This window comes from Erinaceus europaeus, chromosome 12, assembly GCF_950295315.1.
Source record: "Erinaceus europaeus chromosome 12, mEriEur2.1, whole genome shotgun sequence".
Taxonomy (NCBI): domain Eukaryota; kingdom Metazoa; phylum Chordata; class Mammalia; order Eulipotyphla; family Erinaceidae; genus Erinaceus; species Erinaceus europaeus.
Window position 1 is genome coordinate 94152522 of NC_080173.1, and position 16532 is coordinate 94169053.

A 16532-nucleotide genomic window follows, 5' to 3' on the forward strand; every position below is an offset into this window, starting at 1 on the left:
AAGGGAAAGCACAGCATGAAACTTGGACTAAGCCTGTTCTGCTGCAGCAAGATCAAGGATGGGGGGGTATCAAGAGGAGAAAGCAGAGAAGGTGCTGGGGACCCAGTATGCAGTGGTGGAGGAGGACCCATGTCATGGGTGTGATGTACATCAGACACCTGTCAGGGAAAGATAAGGAACAACCCAAGTGATAACAGTTGTCCTGTAAATCATTATTTCCTGAATAAAAACAACCTTTAAAAAGGGAACCAAACAATGGCACACCCAGTAAAGCACACAGATTATCATGTGTGAGGATCCGGGTTCAAACGTCCATTCCCACCTGCAGAGGGGAAGCTTCAAGTAGTATTGCAGGTCTCTCTCTCCCTCTCTCTCTCTCTCTCTCTCTCTCTCTCTTTGAAAAAAGAAGGAAAAGAAAAGAGAGGGAGTCAGGCGGTAGCACAGCAGGTTAAGGGCAGGTGGCACAAAGCACAAGGACCAGCATAAGGATCCCTGTTCGAGCCCCCGGCTCCCCACCTGCAGGGGAATCGCTTCACAGGCGGTGAAGCAGGTCTGCAGGTGTCTGCCTTTCTCTCCCCCTCTCTGTCTTCCCCTCCTCTCTCCATTTCTCTCTGTCCTATCCAACAACGAACAACATCAACAATGGCAATAATAATAATCACAACAATAAAACAACAATGGCAACAAAAGGAAATAAATATTAGAAAAAAAATTTTTTTAAAAGAAAGGAGAGTGGTCCGGGAGGTGGCGCAGTGGTTAAGGCACTAGACTCTCAAGCATGAGGACCTGAGTTCAATTCCCGGCAGCACATGTACCAGAGTGATGTCTGGCCCTTTCTCTCTCTCCTCCTATCTTTCTCATTAATAAAATAAACAAAATCTTTTTAAAAAGAAAATATTTAAAAAGAAAAGCGAAAAAAAAGGGGGGTGGTGGTGTACCCAGTTGAGTGCACACATTATCACATGCAATGCATAAGGACCCAGTTTTAAGCCCCTGCTTCCAACTTGCAGGTAGTGAAGCAGGTCTGTAACTGTCTATCTTTCTTTGTCCCTTTCAGTTTCTCTATGTTCTATTCTATCAATTAAAATATAGAAGGAAGAAAGGAAAGAAGGGGAGGGGATGGTCATGGGAGCAGAGGATTTGTAGTGCTGGCAGTGAGCTCCAGTGGTAACATTGGCGGTAATGGAAACAATGAATAAATAACCCCACCTGCAGCTTCACAGGTGCTGCAGGTGTCTGTCTCTCTCCCTCTCTATCACCCCCTACCCTCTCAATTTCTGACTGTCTCTATGCAACAAATAAAGATTAAAAATATCATATTTCAGGCTCAGGGAAAAAAAAAACTAGTATAGCCACAGGCCCTTTGGAATGTAACTAAAATATGCCTACTAGCTATCTACAAAATGGAGGACCCCCCAACTCTTCATCTGCACTATTCCAGCCTTTAGGTTCATGACTGTTAAACAATTTGTTTGGCTTTGTATGTTAACTCTCTTTTCGGCCACCAGGTTCCAGATGCTACCGTGATGCCAACCAGACTTCCCTGGACAGACGACCCCAACAACGTGGCCTGGAGCTCTGCTTTCCCAGAGCCCCACCCTACTAGGGAAAGAGAGAGGCAAGTTGGGAGTATTAATGGACCTGTCAACGCCCATGTTCAGCAGGGAAGCAATTGCAGAAGCCACACCTTCCACCTTCTGCATCCCACAATGACCCTGGGTCCATACTCCCAGAGGGATAAAGAATAGGAAAGCTATCAAGGGAGGGGACGGGATACAGAGATCTGGTGGTGGGAATTGTGTGGAGTTGTACCCCTCTTATCCTACGGTTTTGTCAATTTTTCCTTTTTATAAATAAAAAATAAATGTATATAAATAAATAAAATTTTAAAAATAATAAATAAATAAATAAGAAAGAATGGACAATGGAGAAATAGCATAATGGTTATGCAAAAAGACTTTCATGCCTGAGGTTCCAAAGTCCCAGGTTCAATCCTTCACACCACCGTAAGCCAAAGCCGAGAAGTGCTCTGGGGAAAATAAATAAATACATACATAAATACATAAGGAAAATGGCCACAGGGAGTGGTGGCCGTCAACTTGCAGGCACTGAACCTAAGTGATAACCCTGGAGTCCAAAAAAAGAAAAAAGATAATATACAATAAACTAAATAGACATTGAAAGGGGGGGAAGAGTTTTTTAAAATGAAAAGGAAAGTATGGGTTTATCAAATCCCCCACTTGCTGTCAGGATAAATAAACCAAGGCTCGAAAGGAACAGTGACTTCCCCAAAGCCACCAGTCCTTGGCAGGGCCTGGTCTAATACCATCAGCTCACACTACCGTGATGTACCTTCTCAGATTCATAGCTGTCAGGCCCAGTTATGTTCTCAGTCTGACTCATGGCGGAAGGCAAGGAAAGCTATCTCACTGCGCCCTCTCTGCGCCCTATGGTCTCCCAGGGTGTCAGGATTGGGGGAGAGCCCTCCCTGCCTGCCTGCCCAGTGCCCCAGGCTGCATCCTGGAGCTCAGCTGACAGCACCACCTCACAGGCACAGGGAAGTGAAACAGCCCCCAGAGCATTGGCAAAGGCCTTGGGGGAACCCACAAGAGGGGAGGGGGGAACCCCTGTGACTCCCAGTGGCTAGAAACAGAAGCAGGAAATAACAGCCAGGGGGAGAGACAGCAGGGTAGGTGGGCTGGCTGGAGGAGTGGACGTGGGTTCAGGTGCAGACTCCCAGGGGACCTGGTGGGGCACCCCCCCACCACCACCACACACACACACAGGATCCGGCAACTGTCTCGTCTTGCAGTTTAGAGCTTACCCGCACACCCCCCACACAGACACAGACAGACACACAGACACATCTTTCTGCCCACCCACCCGAAGCACCTCCCTGTCATTGCTGAACCACACACCCTTTCACCTGCCAAGTGTGTCCCCTACCCCCAATTCTTGCCTCCTGGGCTGCTCTACAAGCCACCCCCCACCCCGCAGGCTTCAGAAGCAACAGTCAGTACAGTCTCTATCTACCCCAGGGGCAAGAAAGGGGTCTGGCAGTCCAGAAAGGAGAAGGGGGGCATCCACGCAGACCCCGGCTCAGGGCTGGAGAAGCAAGGAGCCCATTCTGACTTCTCCACCCCGGCCACTTCACTGTCAGGTGTAGGGGTCGTCTCCCCCGCTCCCAGAAATACCCACCGACTTACCCCAGAGGCTGAAGCCAGGGTGTGGCAGGTGCCGCGGGGTTCCCGGAGCCTCCCGGGCTGCAGGGCGGCGGGAGGAAGTGGAGGTGGGAGGGGCGGCGGCGGTGACAGCCCGCGGAGCCCAGCACCTCCCTGGCCCCAGCACCCTCAGCCTGCGTGGTGGGGAGCCGGGTTAACCCTCCTGCCTCAGGACGGACTGACCATCAGACACTGACCGTCTGGACTGCAGGCCACACCCCACCCTGCCCAGACAGGCCCGGCCTCCCCACCCGCAGGGTCGAGTCACTGAGGCTCCAGGTGGGGATGCCCCTCCCCCCAGAGGCGACCCTTGGGTGCTGGGGTTTAGCCTCCGGTGGGAGCTGGCAGGAGAGGGACTCTTTGCTGTTGCTGTTTTTTAATTTTATTATTATTTTGCCTCCAGGGATGTCGCTGTTGCTCGGTGACTGCACTGTGAAGCCATTGCTCCTGTGACCATTTTTTCGATTTTTTTTTTTTTGATAGGACAGAGAGAAATCAAGAAGTGACCCCACTGCAGGTGGAGCTCAAACCCGTATCCTTGCAATAGTGCTTTCATTTAATACTATATGCGCTTAATCCAGTGCGCCACTGACCGGCCCCCTTCTTTTTCTTCTTTAATGAATCATTTCTTTATTTAGTACCAGAGCACTGCTCAGCTCTGGTTTATGGCGATGCAGGGATTGAACCTGGGACTTCAGAGCCTCAGGCAGGAGAGTTTCTTTGCATAACCATTATACTATCTCCCCCACCTTAACTTTTCTTTATTGGGGGATTAATAGTTTGCAGTCCACAGTAAAATACAGTAGTTGGTAAACATGTAGAGAGGAGGATTCTTGGCCCACTCCTCTGCCCTCTGTCCTCTGCCCTCTGCCCTCCTCCCCTCCCGGAATCAGCCTGCCTCTCCAGCAGCCACAGACTCTGCTGCAAAGAGAAGCTGAAGCATTGGCCCCCAGGGTGAGGGGAGGAGAGCTCAACAGGGGCTATGGAAAGGCACTGCCACACACTGGGCCAGCAGTTTAAGGGGAGGGAGTCCCCTGTCTCCTGGAGACCTTCCCCCAGCCCCCTAACAAACCTCTCCCCACTTCAGCCTGCTCCACAGACTCCGCACTCCTCCAGTTAAAGCCAGCAGAGGGGTTTGACTTCCCTTGTCAGACTTCCCCACCTGGCTCTGGTAGGGACTCAGTCTGGGGCTTTGAGACATGGTTACACCACGCAAACAACCCTTATTCTAGTAGTAGAGATGTGACCAAAAACAGATAAGAAAGCAGATTAAAAGTAGAATAGAAAAGTAGAAAAGGGGCAGGGGTAGATAGCATAATGGTTATGCAGAGACTCTCATGCCTGAGGCTCTAAAGGCCCAGGTTCAATCCTCTGCACCACCATACATCAGAGTTGATCGGTACTCTGGTAGAAAGGAAGGAAAGAAGGAAGGAAGGAAGGAAGGAAGGAAGGAAGGAAGGAAGGAAAGAAAGAAGGTAGATAGAAGTGGGAAACAGGAGGTGTCATCAGGATGCCGGCCAGACTTCCCTGGATTGAAGACACCACCAATGTGTCCTGGAGCTCAGCTTCCCCAGAGACCCATCCTACTAGGGAAAGAGAGAGGCAGACTGGGAGTATGGACCGACCAGTCAACGCCCATGTTCAGCGAGGAAGCAATTACAGAAGCCAGACCTTCTACCTTCTGCAACCCTCAATGACCCTGGGTCCATGCTCCCAGAGGGATAGAGAATGGGAAAGCTATCGGGGGAGGGGGTGGGATATGGAGATTGGGTGGTGGGAATTGTGTGGAGTTGTACCCCTCCTACCCTATGGTTTTATTAATTAATCCTTTCTTAAATAAAAAAAAATAATAAAATAAAATTAAAAAAAAAAAAAAGAAGTGGGAAACAGAGAGTCAGGTGGTAGCGCAGCGGGTTAAGTGCGTGTGGCGTGAAGCACAAGGACCGTAAGGATCCTGGTTCGAGCCCCTGGTTCCCCACCTGCAGGGGAGTCGCTTCACAGGCTTCACAGTGAAGCAGGTCTGCAGGTGTCTGTCTTTCTCTCCCCCTCTCTGTCTTCCTCTCCTCTCTCCATTTCTCTCTGTCCTATCCAACAACGGTGACATCAATAACTACAACAATAAAACAACAAGGGCAAAAAAAAAGGAATAAATATTTTTTAAAAGAAACAATAACAACAACAGAAAAGCCAAAAATGATTAAGAAAAAAAGAATTGGGATGTATAAAAATAAGTGAGGTCAGACTACTTCATCACATGTGGAGTGAAATATTCCACCCCCTAAACAATGCACCTGCTAGCTGAAAATATTATTGATACTGAAATCTCCTGTAGTTGTAACTGCAAGGGCTAACCACTTTGAATTTTGCTTCTGTACTTCCTGGCTGGCTTGCTTGTGTTTATAAACTTGGAATAGACTATAACAGGCAGTTCAACCCAAGGTTTGGGGCTGAGCACTTTCTCTGGCTCTGGCCCACCGATGTAATAAACTTCTTCTCTTTCCATCCATCTTGGTCTCCATCTCGCTATTGGTTGTAACACTCCCTCAAATATAGTCCACTGGCGTGCCCTGCACCCCAACCACACCCCCTAAACTGGACTCTATTTCTGCCTGGTCTAAGTCACTATCATCTCTCTCTTGGAAGACGTGGCAGCCACCTCTAGACCAGTCTCTCAGCCTCACTACTGCCCCCACTCTCACCCTCAGAATCCATGCTCCTCGCAGCAACTGTAAGGAGAAGCCTTGCAATTTCAAAAATGTAAACCAGAGCATCTCACTCCCTGGTATAAGCCCTCCTATCGCTAACCAGTGGCTTGCACGGTGCTTACAGTACAATGGAAACTCCATACCACAACCCCTGGCAGGCAGCATGAGTAAACTTTCCTACTGTTCTTCCTTGGTCCTGCATTGCAACCCTGCCTCACACATCACACTCTAGACTCATGCTGCCCGAATCACTAGTCACAGGGGTAATTTGAATTTAAATCAGATATAGAAAGCTCCAGGGAGATAGCACACAGGGCTTGCTTGTGAGAGATCTCAGGTTCGAGCCCCTGCACCACCAAGAGCCAAAATTGTGGTGCTCTAGTCAGAAGTAAATAAAATGGGATGAGGGGAGATAGCATACTGGTTATGCTTGAGAGTCCAGTGCCTCATCCATGGGATGAGGGGAGATAGCATACTGGTTATGCTTGAGAGTCCAGTGCCTCATCCACTGCACCACCTTCTGGACCAAGCATAATGGTTCTCCAAAGAGATTCTCATGGCTGAGACTCCAAAGTCCCAGGGTCAATCCCCTGCACCAACATAAGCCAGAACTGAGCAGTGCTCTGGTAGAAGGAGGAGGAGGAGGAGGAGGAGAAGGAGAAGAAAGAAAATGTACAAATAAATTACAATAGCTGGGTGGTACACTTAGTTGAGTGTACACATTACAATGAACAGGGACCTGGGTTCGAGACCCCCCAGCCCCCACCTGCCCCCACCTGTAGGGAGGAAACTTCATTAGCCGTAGGTGTCTCTCTCTCTCCCTCTTATTTTATTTTATTTTATTTTGCCTCCAGAGTTATCACTGGGGTTCAGTGACAACACTACGAATCCACTGCTCCTCCACTGCTCCTAGAGGCTATTTTTCTACTTTATTGGATAGAACAGAGAGAAACTGAGAGGGGAAGGGGAGAGGCAGAGGGAGGGAGAAAGATACCTACAGACCTGCTTTGCCACTTGTGAAACTCTCCCTCTGCAGGTGGGGAACGGGGGCTCCAAGCTGACTTGAGCAGGTTCTTCTTTTTTTTTTCTTGTCTAGTTCTTTTTTTTAATATTTATTCCCATTTGTTACCCTTGTTGTCTTATTGTTATTATTATTGATGTTGTTGTTGTTGGATAGGACAGAGAGAAATGGAGAGAGGAGGGAAAGACAGAGAGGGGGAGAGAAAGATAGACACCTGCAGACCTGCTTCATCACCTGTGAAGCGACTCCCCTACAGGTGAGGAGCCCAGGGTTCGAACCGGGATCCTTACGCCAGTTCTTGTGCTTTGCGCCACCTGCGTTTAACCCGCTGCGCTACCGCCCGACTCCCGTTGAGCAGGTTCTTGTGCTTAGTACAATGTGAGCTTAAGCAGGTGCGACACCACCCAGCCCCACCCCATCCCCACCCTCTCTGTGTATCTTCCCCTTCTCAATTTCTCTCTGTCCTATCAAATAAATAAAATGTAAAAAATAAAATAAGTAAATAAAAATTAAAAACTAATAAGATGACACTTTATAAAAATAAGTATGTTATAATAACAAGTTAAATGATCAATAGACATATGTGGTTAGTGGCTCCTTACCATATAGAACTGAACAGCAAGACAAAAAAAAAAAATCTGTCTGTCACAGAGCTTTTTTTCTTTTTCCTTTTTTGGGTGGAGCCAGGGGGCTCATACCTATGAGATTTCATCACTCTGGGCCACTTTTTTCCCATTCAGATAAAGAGACCTCACAGCGCCTGATCAAAGTACTAAACAGGGCCAAGAGCATGGCAGGGCAAGAGGACTATTTGATGAGTTACAGCCCTCGTCCCAGAACAGAGATTTTCACTGGACAGTCAAGGAAGCTCTAGACCTTCTAAACACACATCAGTTTGTTTGATTGATTTTTTTTTTCTTTTCTTTCTTTTTTTTTTTTTAATGTTTTACATTCAACAGTAAACACAATAGTTTGTACATGCATAACATTTCCCAGTTTTCTATATAACAGTACAACCCCCACTAGGTCCTCTGTCATCCTTCTTGGACCTGTATTCTCCCCACCTACCCACCCCAGAGTCTTTTACGCCAATTCCAGTTCAGGTTCTACTTGTGTTTTCTTTTCTGATCTTGTTTTTCAACTTCTGCCTGAGAGTGAGATCATTCCATATTCATCCTTCTGTTTCTGACATATTTCACTCAACATGATTTTTTCAAGGTCCACCCAAGATCAGCTGAAAATGGTGAAGTCACCATTTTTTACAGCTGAGTAATATATATATATATATATCACACCTTGCTCAGCCACTCATCTGTTGTTGGACACCTGGGTTGCTTCCAGGTTTTGGCTATCACAAATTGTGCTGCCAAGAACATATGTGTACACAGATCTTTTTGGATAGGTGTGTTGGGTTTGTTTGCTTTTCAATAAAGCACGGGATCCTCAACCATGAGGTCCCAAGTTCAATCCCCGGCAGCACATGTACCAAAATGATGTCTGGTTCTTTCTCTCCTCCTATCTCTCTCATGAATAAGTAAATAAATAAATAAGTAAATTATTTTTAAAAAATAAAACATATACTAAATAAATAAATTATTCTTCTAGAGTTTGCCCTTCTTCCGTAGCCAGTTAACAGCGTCAGGTTGAAAGCTGTCAGGAGCTGCTTGTTGCTGGCTTTGAAAGTGACTGGGATCCATGTGGATTCAGTCGGCTCGGAAGGATCGTCAGTTTCCCCAATGAATGGGTACTCACGGGATGCACCACGGGAAGGTCGATCCAATAAATAAATCAGCCAGTGTATCAGTGCTGCAGGTGTCTCTCCTTCTCTTGCCCTCAGTATTTCCCCCATTCCTTCTCAAGTTCTCTCTGAAGAAATAAAGAAAGGAAGAAAGAGAGAAAGGAGTGAAAACAGGAGCAGACGATTCATGTGCAGGCCCCGAACTCCAGTGATAAGCCAGTGAAGAGAGAGAGAGAGAGAGAGAGATGCTCAGTGTAAAAGAGGTTATAAAAAAAAATCCTCGAGGGCAGGGGTAAATAGCATAATGGTTATGCAAAGAGACTATTGAACCTGAGGCTCCAGAATCCCAGGTTCAATTCCCCACCCCCGACCCCCACCCCCACCCCCACCAACACCATAAGCCAGAGCTGAGCAGGGCTCTGGTTAAAAAACAAAACAAAAACAAAAAAAAAATGGGGGCCGGGTGGTGGTGCACCTGGTTGAGTGCACATGTTAACAGTGCCCAAGGGCCCGGGTTCAAGACGCTGGTCCCCACCTACAGGGGGAAAGATTTGCGAGTGGTGAAGCAGGTCTGTAGGTGTCTCTCTGTCTCCCTCCCTCTCTATCTTCCTTCCTGATCTCAATTTCTGGCTGTCTCTATCCAATAAATAAATAAAGATAATAAAACAAAATTAAAAAAAAAAAGCGGTAGCACAGCGGGTTAAGCACACATGGCACGAAGCACAAGGAGCAGCGTAGGGATCCCGGTTTGAGCCCCCGGCTCCCCACCTGCAGGGGGGTGGCTTCACAAATGGTGAAGCAGGTCTGCAGGTGTCTGTCTTTCTCTCCCCTCTCTGTCTTCCCCTCCTCTCTCCATTTCTCTCTGTCCTACCCAATAATAGCAATAACAATAATAGTACCAACAAGGGCAACAAAAAAATGGGAAAAGGGGCCAAGTGGTAGTGTACCTGGTAAAGTGTTCACATTATAGTGCACAAGGACCCAGGTTCAAGCCCCTGGTCCCCACCTGCAGGGGGAAATCTTCATGAGTGCTGAAGCAGAGCTATAGGTGTCTCTCTGTCTCTCTCCCTCTCTGTCTCTCGTTTCCTTTTCAATTTCTCTGTCTCTAGCCAATAATAAATAAATAAAAGAATTTAAAAAGGAAGTCGGGCGGTAGCGCAGAGGGTTAAGCGCAGGCGGCACAAAGCAAAGGACCGGCATAAGGATCCCTGTTCGAGCCCCCGGCTCCCCACCTGCAGGGGAGTCGCTTCACAGGCAGTGAAGCAGATCTGCAGGTGTCTGTCTTTCTCTCCCCCTCTCTGTCTTCCCCTCCTCACTCCATTTCTCTCTGTTCTATCCAACAACAATGACATCAATAACTACAACAATAAAACAACAAGAGCAACAAAAAGGAATAAATAAATTTTTTTTTAAAAAAAAGAATTTAAAAATGGTTTTTTAAAAAATGAGAAAAGATGGCTTCCAGGAGCAGTGGTTTCCTAGTGTAGGCACTGAGCCCCATCAATAACCCTGGAGGCAAAAAAAGAAAAAGAATTTTAAAAAAATAATTAATCAGTTATTATGTAATTCAGAAATTTCACCCCTAGTTATGTAATCAATAGACTGGAAACACCAACACTTGAATACAAATGTTTATAGCATCATTATTCATAACAGCTCACTGAAAACGATCCAAGTGTGAATCTACCAATAAATAGATGGACAAAATAGGGCATATCCACACAGTAAAAGCTGTTCAGCCATAAAATGATCATCACTAAGCCACGAAAGCGACTGAAGTACTGAGAAATCCTGCCTCATGGGGGAACCTTGAAGAAAAACGAGTTAGGCTAAGTGAATAGAGTCAAAGATTTGATTTTGCATGATTCTACTTACAAGAAATGCCCTGGGAGACAGGCAGTAGCCCAGCGGGTTAAGCACACGTGGCGCAAAGCGCAAGGACCAGTGTAAGGATCCCGGTTTGAGCCCCCGGCTCCCCACCTGCAAGGGATTCGCTTCTCAGGCGGTGAAGCAGGTCAGCAGGTGTCTGTCTTTCTCTCCCCCTCTCTGTCTTTCCCTCTTCTCTCCATTTCTCTCTGTCCTAACCAACAACGACTACAACAATAAACAACAAGGGCAACAAATAGGAATAAATAAATCAATAAAAATTAGAAAAAAACTGTTTGCTTTATAAAAGAAGAAGAAGAGGAAGAAGAAGGAGGAGGAGGAGAAGAAATGCCCTGTTAGGGAAAAACTATGAGACAGAAAGTTGATTATTGATTAGTGGTTGCTAGGGCAAGGGGACTTGAGGAGGAAGAAGGAGCTAAAAAGGGTTTAAGGCTTCTTGGAGGGCAGGGGGCAAATGGACTATCCAGATGTGATTGTGACAGTGGTTGCATAGCTCTACAGATATATTAAAGACCATTGCCTTGTACACTTTAAACTGGTAGAGTGAGGGTTATATCTTTTTTTTTCCATTTTTTAAATATTTATTTATTTATTTTCCCTTTTGTTGCCCTTCTTTTTTTTATTGTTGTTGTAGTTATTGTTGTTGTTATTGATGATGTCATTGTTAGATAGCACAGAGAGAAATGGAGAGGGAGGGGAAGACAGAGAGGTGGAAGAGAAAGATAGACACCTGCAGACCTGCTTCACCGCCTGTGATGCGACCCTCCTTCAGGTGGGAAGGTGGGGAGCTGGGGGCTCCAGCCAGGATCCTTACGCTGGTCCCTGCATTTCATGCCAAGGGCGCTTAATCCACTGTACCACCTCTCGGCCTCCATATCTTTTCTTTTCTTTTTATTTATATATTATTTATTCCCTTTTGTTGACCTTTTTTTATTTCATATTTATTTTATTTATTCCCTTTTGTTGCTCTTGTTTTTTATTGTTGTAGTTATTATTGATGTCATTGTTGTTGGATAGGACAGAGAGAAATGGAGAGAGGAGGGGAAGACAGAGGGGGGGAGAGAAAGATAGACACCTGCAGACCTGCTTCACTGCCTGTGAAGCGACTCCCCTGCAGCTGGGGAGCTGGGGTTCGAACCGGGATCCTTATGCCGGTCCTTGTGCTTTGTGCCACCTGCACTTAACCCGCTGCGCTACTGCCCGACTCCCACCCATATCTTTTCTTTATAAGTTCTCTGTATAGAAAGTCAGAGAAACAAGCCTTCCTCATTCCCAATGGGCTTCTCTCTCTTTTCTTTAACTTAAAATATTTTATTTATTTGTTTATTTATTTGGGGTAGAGAAATTGAGATAGAAGGGACAGATGAAAAGGGAGAGAGTGGGAATCAGGCGGTAGTGCAGCGGGTTAAGCGCAGGCGGCGCAAAGCGCAATCCCGGTTCGAGCCCCCAGCTCTCCACCTATAGGGGAGTCACTTCACAGGTGGTGAAGCAGGTCTGCAGGTGTCTGTCTTTCTCTCCCCCTGTCTTCCCCTCCTCTCTCCATTTCTCTCTGTCCTAATAGCGACGATAGCAGTAGCAACAATAATAATAACTAAAACAACCAGAGCAACAAAAGGGAATAAATAAATAAAATATTTAAAAAAAAAAAAAAGAAAGGGAGAGAGTGATTCTCTCATTTTCATTCATGTAAATAATTAAACTTTTAATTTTATTTTATGGGTCTTATTTGTTTGTTTTTACCAGCACACTGCTCATCTCTGTTAACACGAGAGAGAGAGAGAAAAGAAAAGAGAGGGGGAAAAAGAAGCAGAACAACACTCTAGCATATGCGATGCTAGGAATGAAACTCAGAATCTTGTGCTTTCACATCCTAAACTCTGGTCGTTGTGCCACCTCCTGGGCTGCGTAGGTAAAACTTTTTTTTAAGTAAACATTTTTAATATTTATTTACGGATTTATTCCCTTTTGTTGTTCTTGTTGTTTCTTTTAATTGTTGTAGATACTATTGTTGTCATCGTTGTTGGATAGGACCAAGAGAAATGGAGAGAAGAGGGGAAGACAGAGAGGGGGAGAGAAAGACAGACACCTGCAGACCTGCTTCACCGCCTGTGAAGCGACTCCCCTGCAGGTGGGGAGCCGGGGGCTCGAACCGGGATCCTTACACCGGTCTTTGCGCTTGGCACCACCTGCGCTTAACCCGCTGAGCTACCACCCAACTCCCACTATCTTTATTTATTTATTTTTATTATTTATTTTAAAATATTCATTTATTCCCTTTTGTTGCCCTTGTTGTTTTGTGTTGTAGTTGTTATTGTTGTCGTCGTTGGATAGGACAGAGAGAAATGGAGAGAGGAGGGGAAGACAGAGAGGAGGAGAGAAAGACAGACACCTGCAGACCTGCTTCACCACTTGTGAAGCGACTCCCCTCCTGGTGGGGAGCCAGAGCTCGAACAGGGATCCTTAATCTGGTCCTTGCGCTTTGCGCCACCTGTGCTTAACCCACTGAGCTACAGCCCGACTCCCCACTATCTTTATTTTTATGGGATAGAGACAGCCAGAAACTGCAAGGAATGGAGAGATAGGGAGAGAGACAGGGAGACACCTACAGCCTTGCTTCACTACTCCTGAAGCTTTTCCTCTGCAGGTGGGGACCAGGGGCTCGAACCTAGGTCCTTGTGCACTGTAACATGTGTGCTCAACCAGGTGAGCCACCACCGGCCCCTGGACTGAGTCATGTTTACTGATTAGATGTAGCTTTCCTGAGCAGCTCTGTGTCTGAAACAGATATAAAGGAAGTGGAAATAATCTAGTTGTGGAGGCTGGACATACTGTCAGGAACAAGGGAGACAGACACCAGAGCTGAGCAGTCTCACAGTGGGAAGGGAAATACACTAGCTGAGGTAGCCATGATCTTCAGAGTAGCCTGGTCCATAGAGACCTCAGAGGCCAAAGGTCTCTCCCAGAGGACAAGAACTGAGAGCTCTCTGGCGTGGGAGAAGGCTGGCTCCCACGGAAAGTGCCTTGCCCCTTGTCACAAGGCCAAAGAGAGCCCCCTAAGTCCCTGAGGACATGTTGGGCCTGGCCCAGTGCAGTCTCTTTCTCCCAGGGCCTAAAATAGAGTCAGATTTGGAAGCACAGTGTCAAGCCACTGCCACTCTGGGAGATTTCTCCCAACACCCTAAAGCAGGGCCCCTCCCAACAGCGCCTTCTACTGGCTAGTGAATATCTGATTTTATTACCGGGAAGATGCAGAAGGATGCATTCACATCTGGTAGAACAGAACAAAAATAGGAGTGGGCAGGGCCCTGCGATGAGATTAAAAAAAAAAAAAAAGAAAAGGGGGTCAGGCGGTAGTGCAGAGGGTTAAGCGCATGTGGTGCAAACTGCAAGGACTGGCATAAGGATCCCGGTTTGAGCCCCCAGCTCCCCACAGGGACTCCCCCCTGCAGGGGAGTCGCTTCACAAGCAGTGAAGCAGGTCTGCAGGTGTCTATCTTTCTCTTTTCCTCTCTGTCTTCCCCTACTCTCTCCATTTATCTCTGTCCTATCAACAACAACGGCAGCAGTAACAACAACAATAATAACTACAACAATAAAACAAGGGCAACAAAAGGGAATAAATAAATAAGATATTTTTTAAAAAAGAAAGAAAACAGAGCAGAGAGATTCTTGGGGGGCCTGGCAGTAGCATATTGTTAAGCGCACATGTTACTGTGCACAAGGACCAGGGTTCAAGTCCCAGCTCACTTGTAGGGAGGATGCTTCACAAACAGTGAAGCAGGTCTGCAAGTGTCTAACTTCCTGACTCTCCCTATTTTTTTTTTGAAGATTTTATTTATTTATGAGAAAGATAAGAGGAGAGAGAAAAAAACAGACGTTACTCTGGCACAATGTGCTGCCAGGGATCAAACTCATGACCTCATGCTTGAGAGTCCAAAGCTTTACCACTGCGCCACCTCCTGGACCACTGACTCTCCCTCTTTAACTCCCTCTAGAAAGAAGAAAAAAAGAAACAAAAATTGGCCATTGGGAGGGGTGGATTTGTAGTGCTGACACCGAGCTCCTGGTAGCAAAAAAAAGGAAAAAGAGAAGTGAAGAGAAGAGAAAAGAAGAGAAGGGAAGGGAAGAGGAGGGAAGGGAAGGGGATGGGAGGGGAGGGGAGGGGAGGGGAGGGGTGGGGAGGGAAGGGAAGGGAAGGGAAGAGGAAAGAAGAGGGAGCCATGTGAACTTGTTTAAGTGCTCATATTATAATGCACAAGGACCTGGGTTCAAGCCCCTGGGCCCCACCTGCAAGGGGTAGCATCCCAAGTGGTGAAGCAGGTCTACATGTCTCTCTCTCTCTGTCTTTCTTCCTCTCTAACTTCTTCTCTTAATTTCTCTCTGTCTCTATCCAATAATAAACAAAGTTTTATTTTAAATTAGGAAAGAAGAAAGGAGAAGTGAGGAAGGAATGCCGGCAGGGAGGGAGGCTCAAGAAAAGATTTGAAGGGAGTAATAGTAAGATTGCCCAGCATGGGAGTTGGGCAGTAGCACAGCGGGTTAAGCGCAGTTGGCACAAAGCTCAAGGACCAGCGTAAAGATCCCGGTTCAAGCCCCCAGCTCCCCACCTACAGGGGAGTCGCTTCACAGGTGCTGAAGCAGGTCTGCAGGTGTCTGTCTTTCTCTCCCCCTCTCTGTCTTCCCCTCCTCTCTCCATTTCTCTCTGTCCTATCCAACGAGGACAGCTATGACAACAAAAACAAGGACAACACTACCCAAACCAAGAGACCCCTCACAGAATGGGAGAAGATCTTTACATGCCATACATCAGATAAGAGTTTAATAACCAACATATATAAAGAGCTTGCCAGGCTCAACAACAAGACAACAAATAACCCCATCCAAAAATGGGGGGAGGACTTGGACAGAATATTCACCATAGAAGAGATCCAAAAGGCCGAGAAACACATGAAAAAATGCTCCAAGTCTCTGATTGTCAGAGAAATGCAAATCAAGACAACAATGAGATATCACTTCACTCCTGTGAGAATGTCATACATCAGAAAAGATAACAGCAGCAAATGCTGGAGAGGTTGTGGGGTCAAAGGAACCCTCCTGCACTGCTGGTGGGAATGTCAATTGGTCCAACCTCTGTGGAGAACAGTCTGGAGAACTCTCAGAAGGCTAGAAATGGACCTACCCTATGACCCTGCAATTCCCCTCCTGGGGATATATCCTAAGGAACCCAACACATCCATCCAAAAAGATCTGTGTACACATATGTTCTTGGCAGCACAATTTGTAATAGCCAAAACCTGGAAGCGACCCAGGTGTCCAACAACAGATGAATGGCTGAGCAAGTTGTGGTATATATACACAATGGAATACTACTCAGCTGTGAAAAATGGTGACTTCACCGTTTTCAGCCGATCTTGGATGGACCTTGAAAAAATCATGTTGAGTGAAATAAGTCAGAAACTGAAGGACGAATATGGGATGATCTCACTCTCAGGCCGAAGTTGAAAAACAAGATTAGAAAAGAAAACACAAGTCGAACCTGAAATGGATTTGGAGTATTACACCAAAGTAAAAGACTCTGGGGTGGGTGGGTGGGTGGGGAGAATACAGGTCCATGAAGGATGATGAATGACATAGTGGGGGTTGTATTGTTAAATGGGAATCTGGGGAATGTTATGCATGTACAAACTATTGTATTTACTGTTGAATGTAAAGTATTAATTCCCCAATAAAGAAATAAATTATTTTAAAAAAAAAAGAAATACTCTAAAGTTGAAAAAAAAAACAAAACGAGGACAACAACAACAACTACAACAGGCGCAACAAAGGCAACAAAAATGGGAAAAATTGGCCTCCAGGAACCCCAGAAATAACCCTGGGGGCAAAATACATACATACATACATACATACATACATACATACATACATAAAACAAAAGGCCCACCTTAAAGGTAATGAGTGACA

General features: G+C 46.3%; 1 protein-coding gene across 3 annotated transcripts in view; it reads right to left on the reverse strand.

Annotated features, from left to right (window-relative positions):
• TRPV2 (transient receptor potential cation channel subfamily V member 2) overlaps positions 1-3396 on the reverse strand; it is a 38252-nt gene extending 34856 nt beyond the window's left edge. For 2 of the 3 annotated variants that reach the window (XM_060204476.1, XM_060204474.1), the window contains exon 1: positions 3207-3396. The gene's annotated coding sequence lies outside the window, so the exon portion shown is untranslated. Of the gene's footprint in view, positions 1-322; positions 363-3206 lie in introns of all 3 variants that reach the window. The other variant, XM_060204475.1, reaches the window with a different exon arrangement.
• Positions 3397-16532: the final 13136 nt, after the last annotated feature.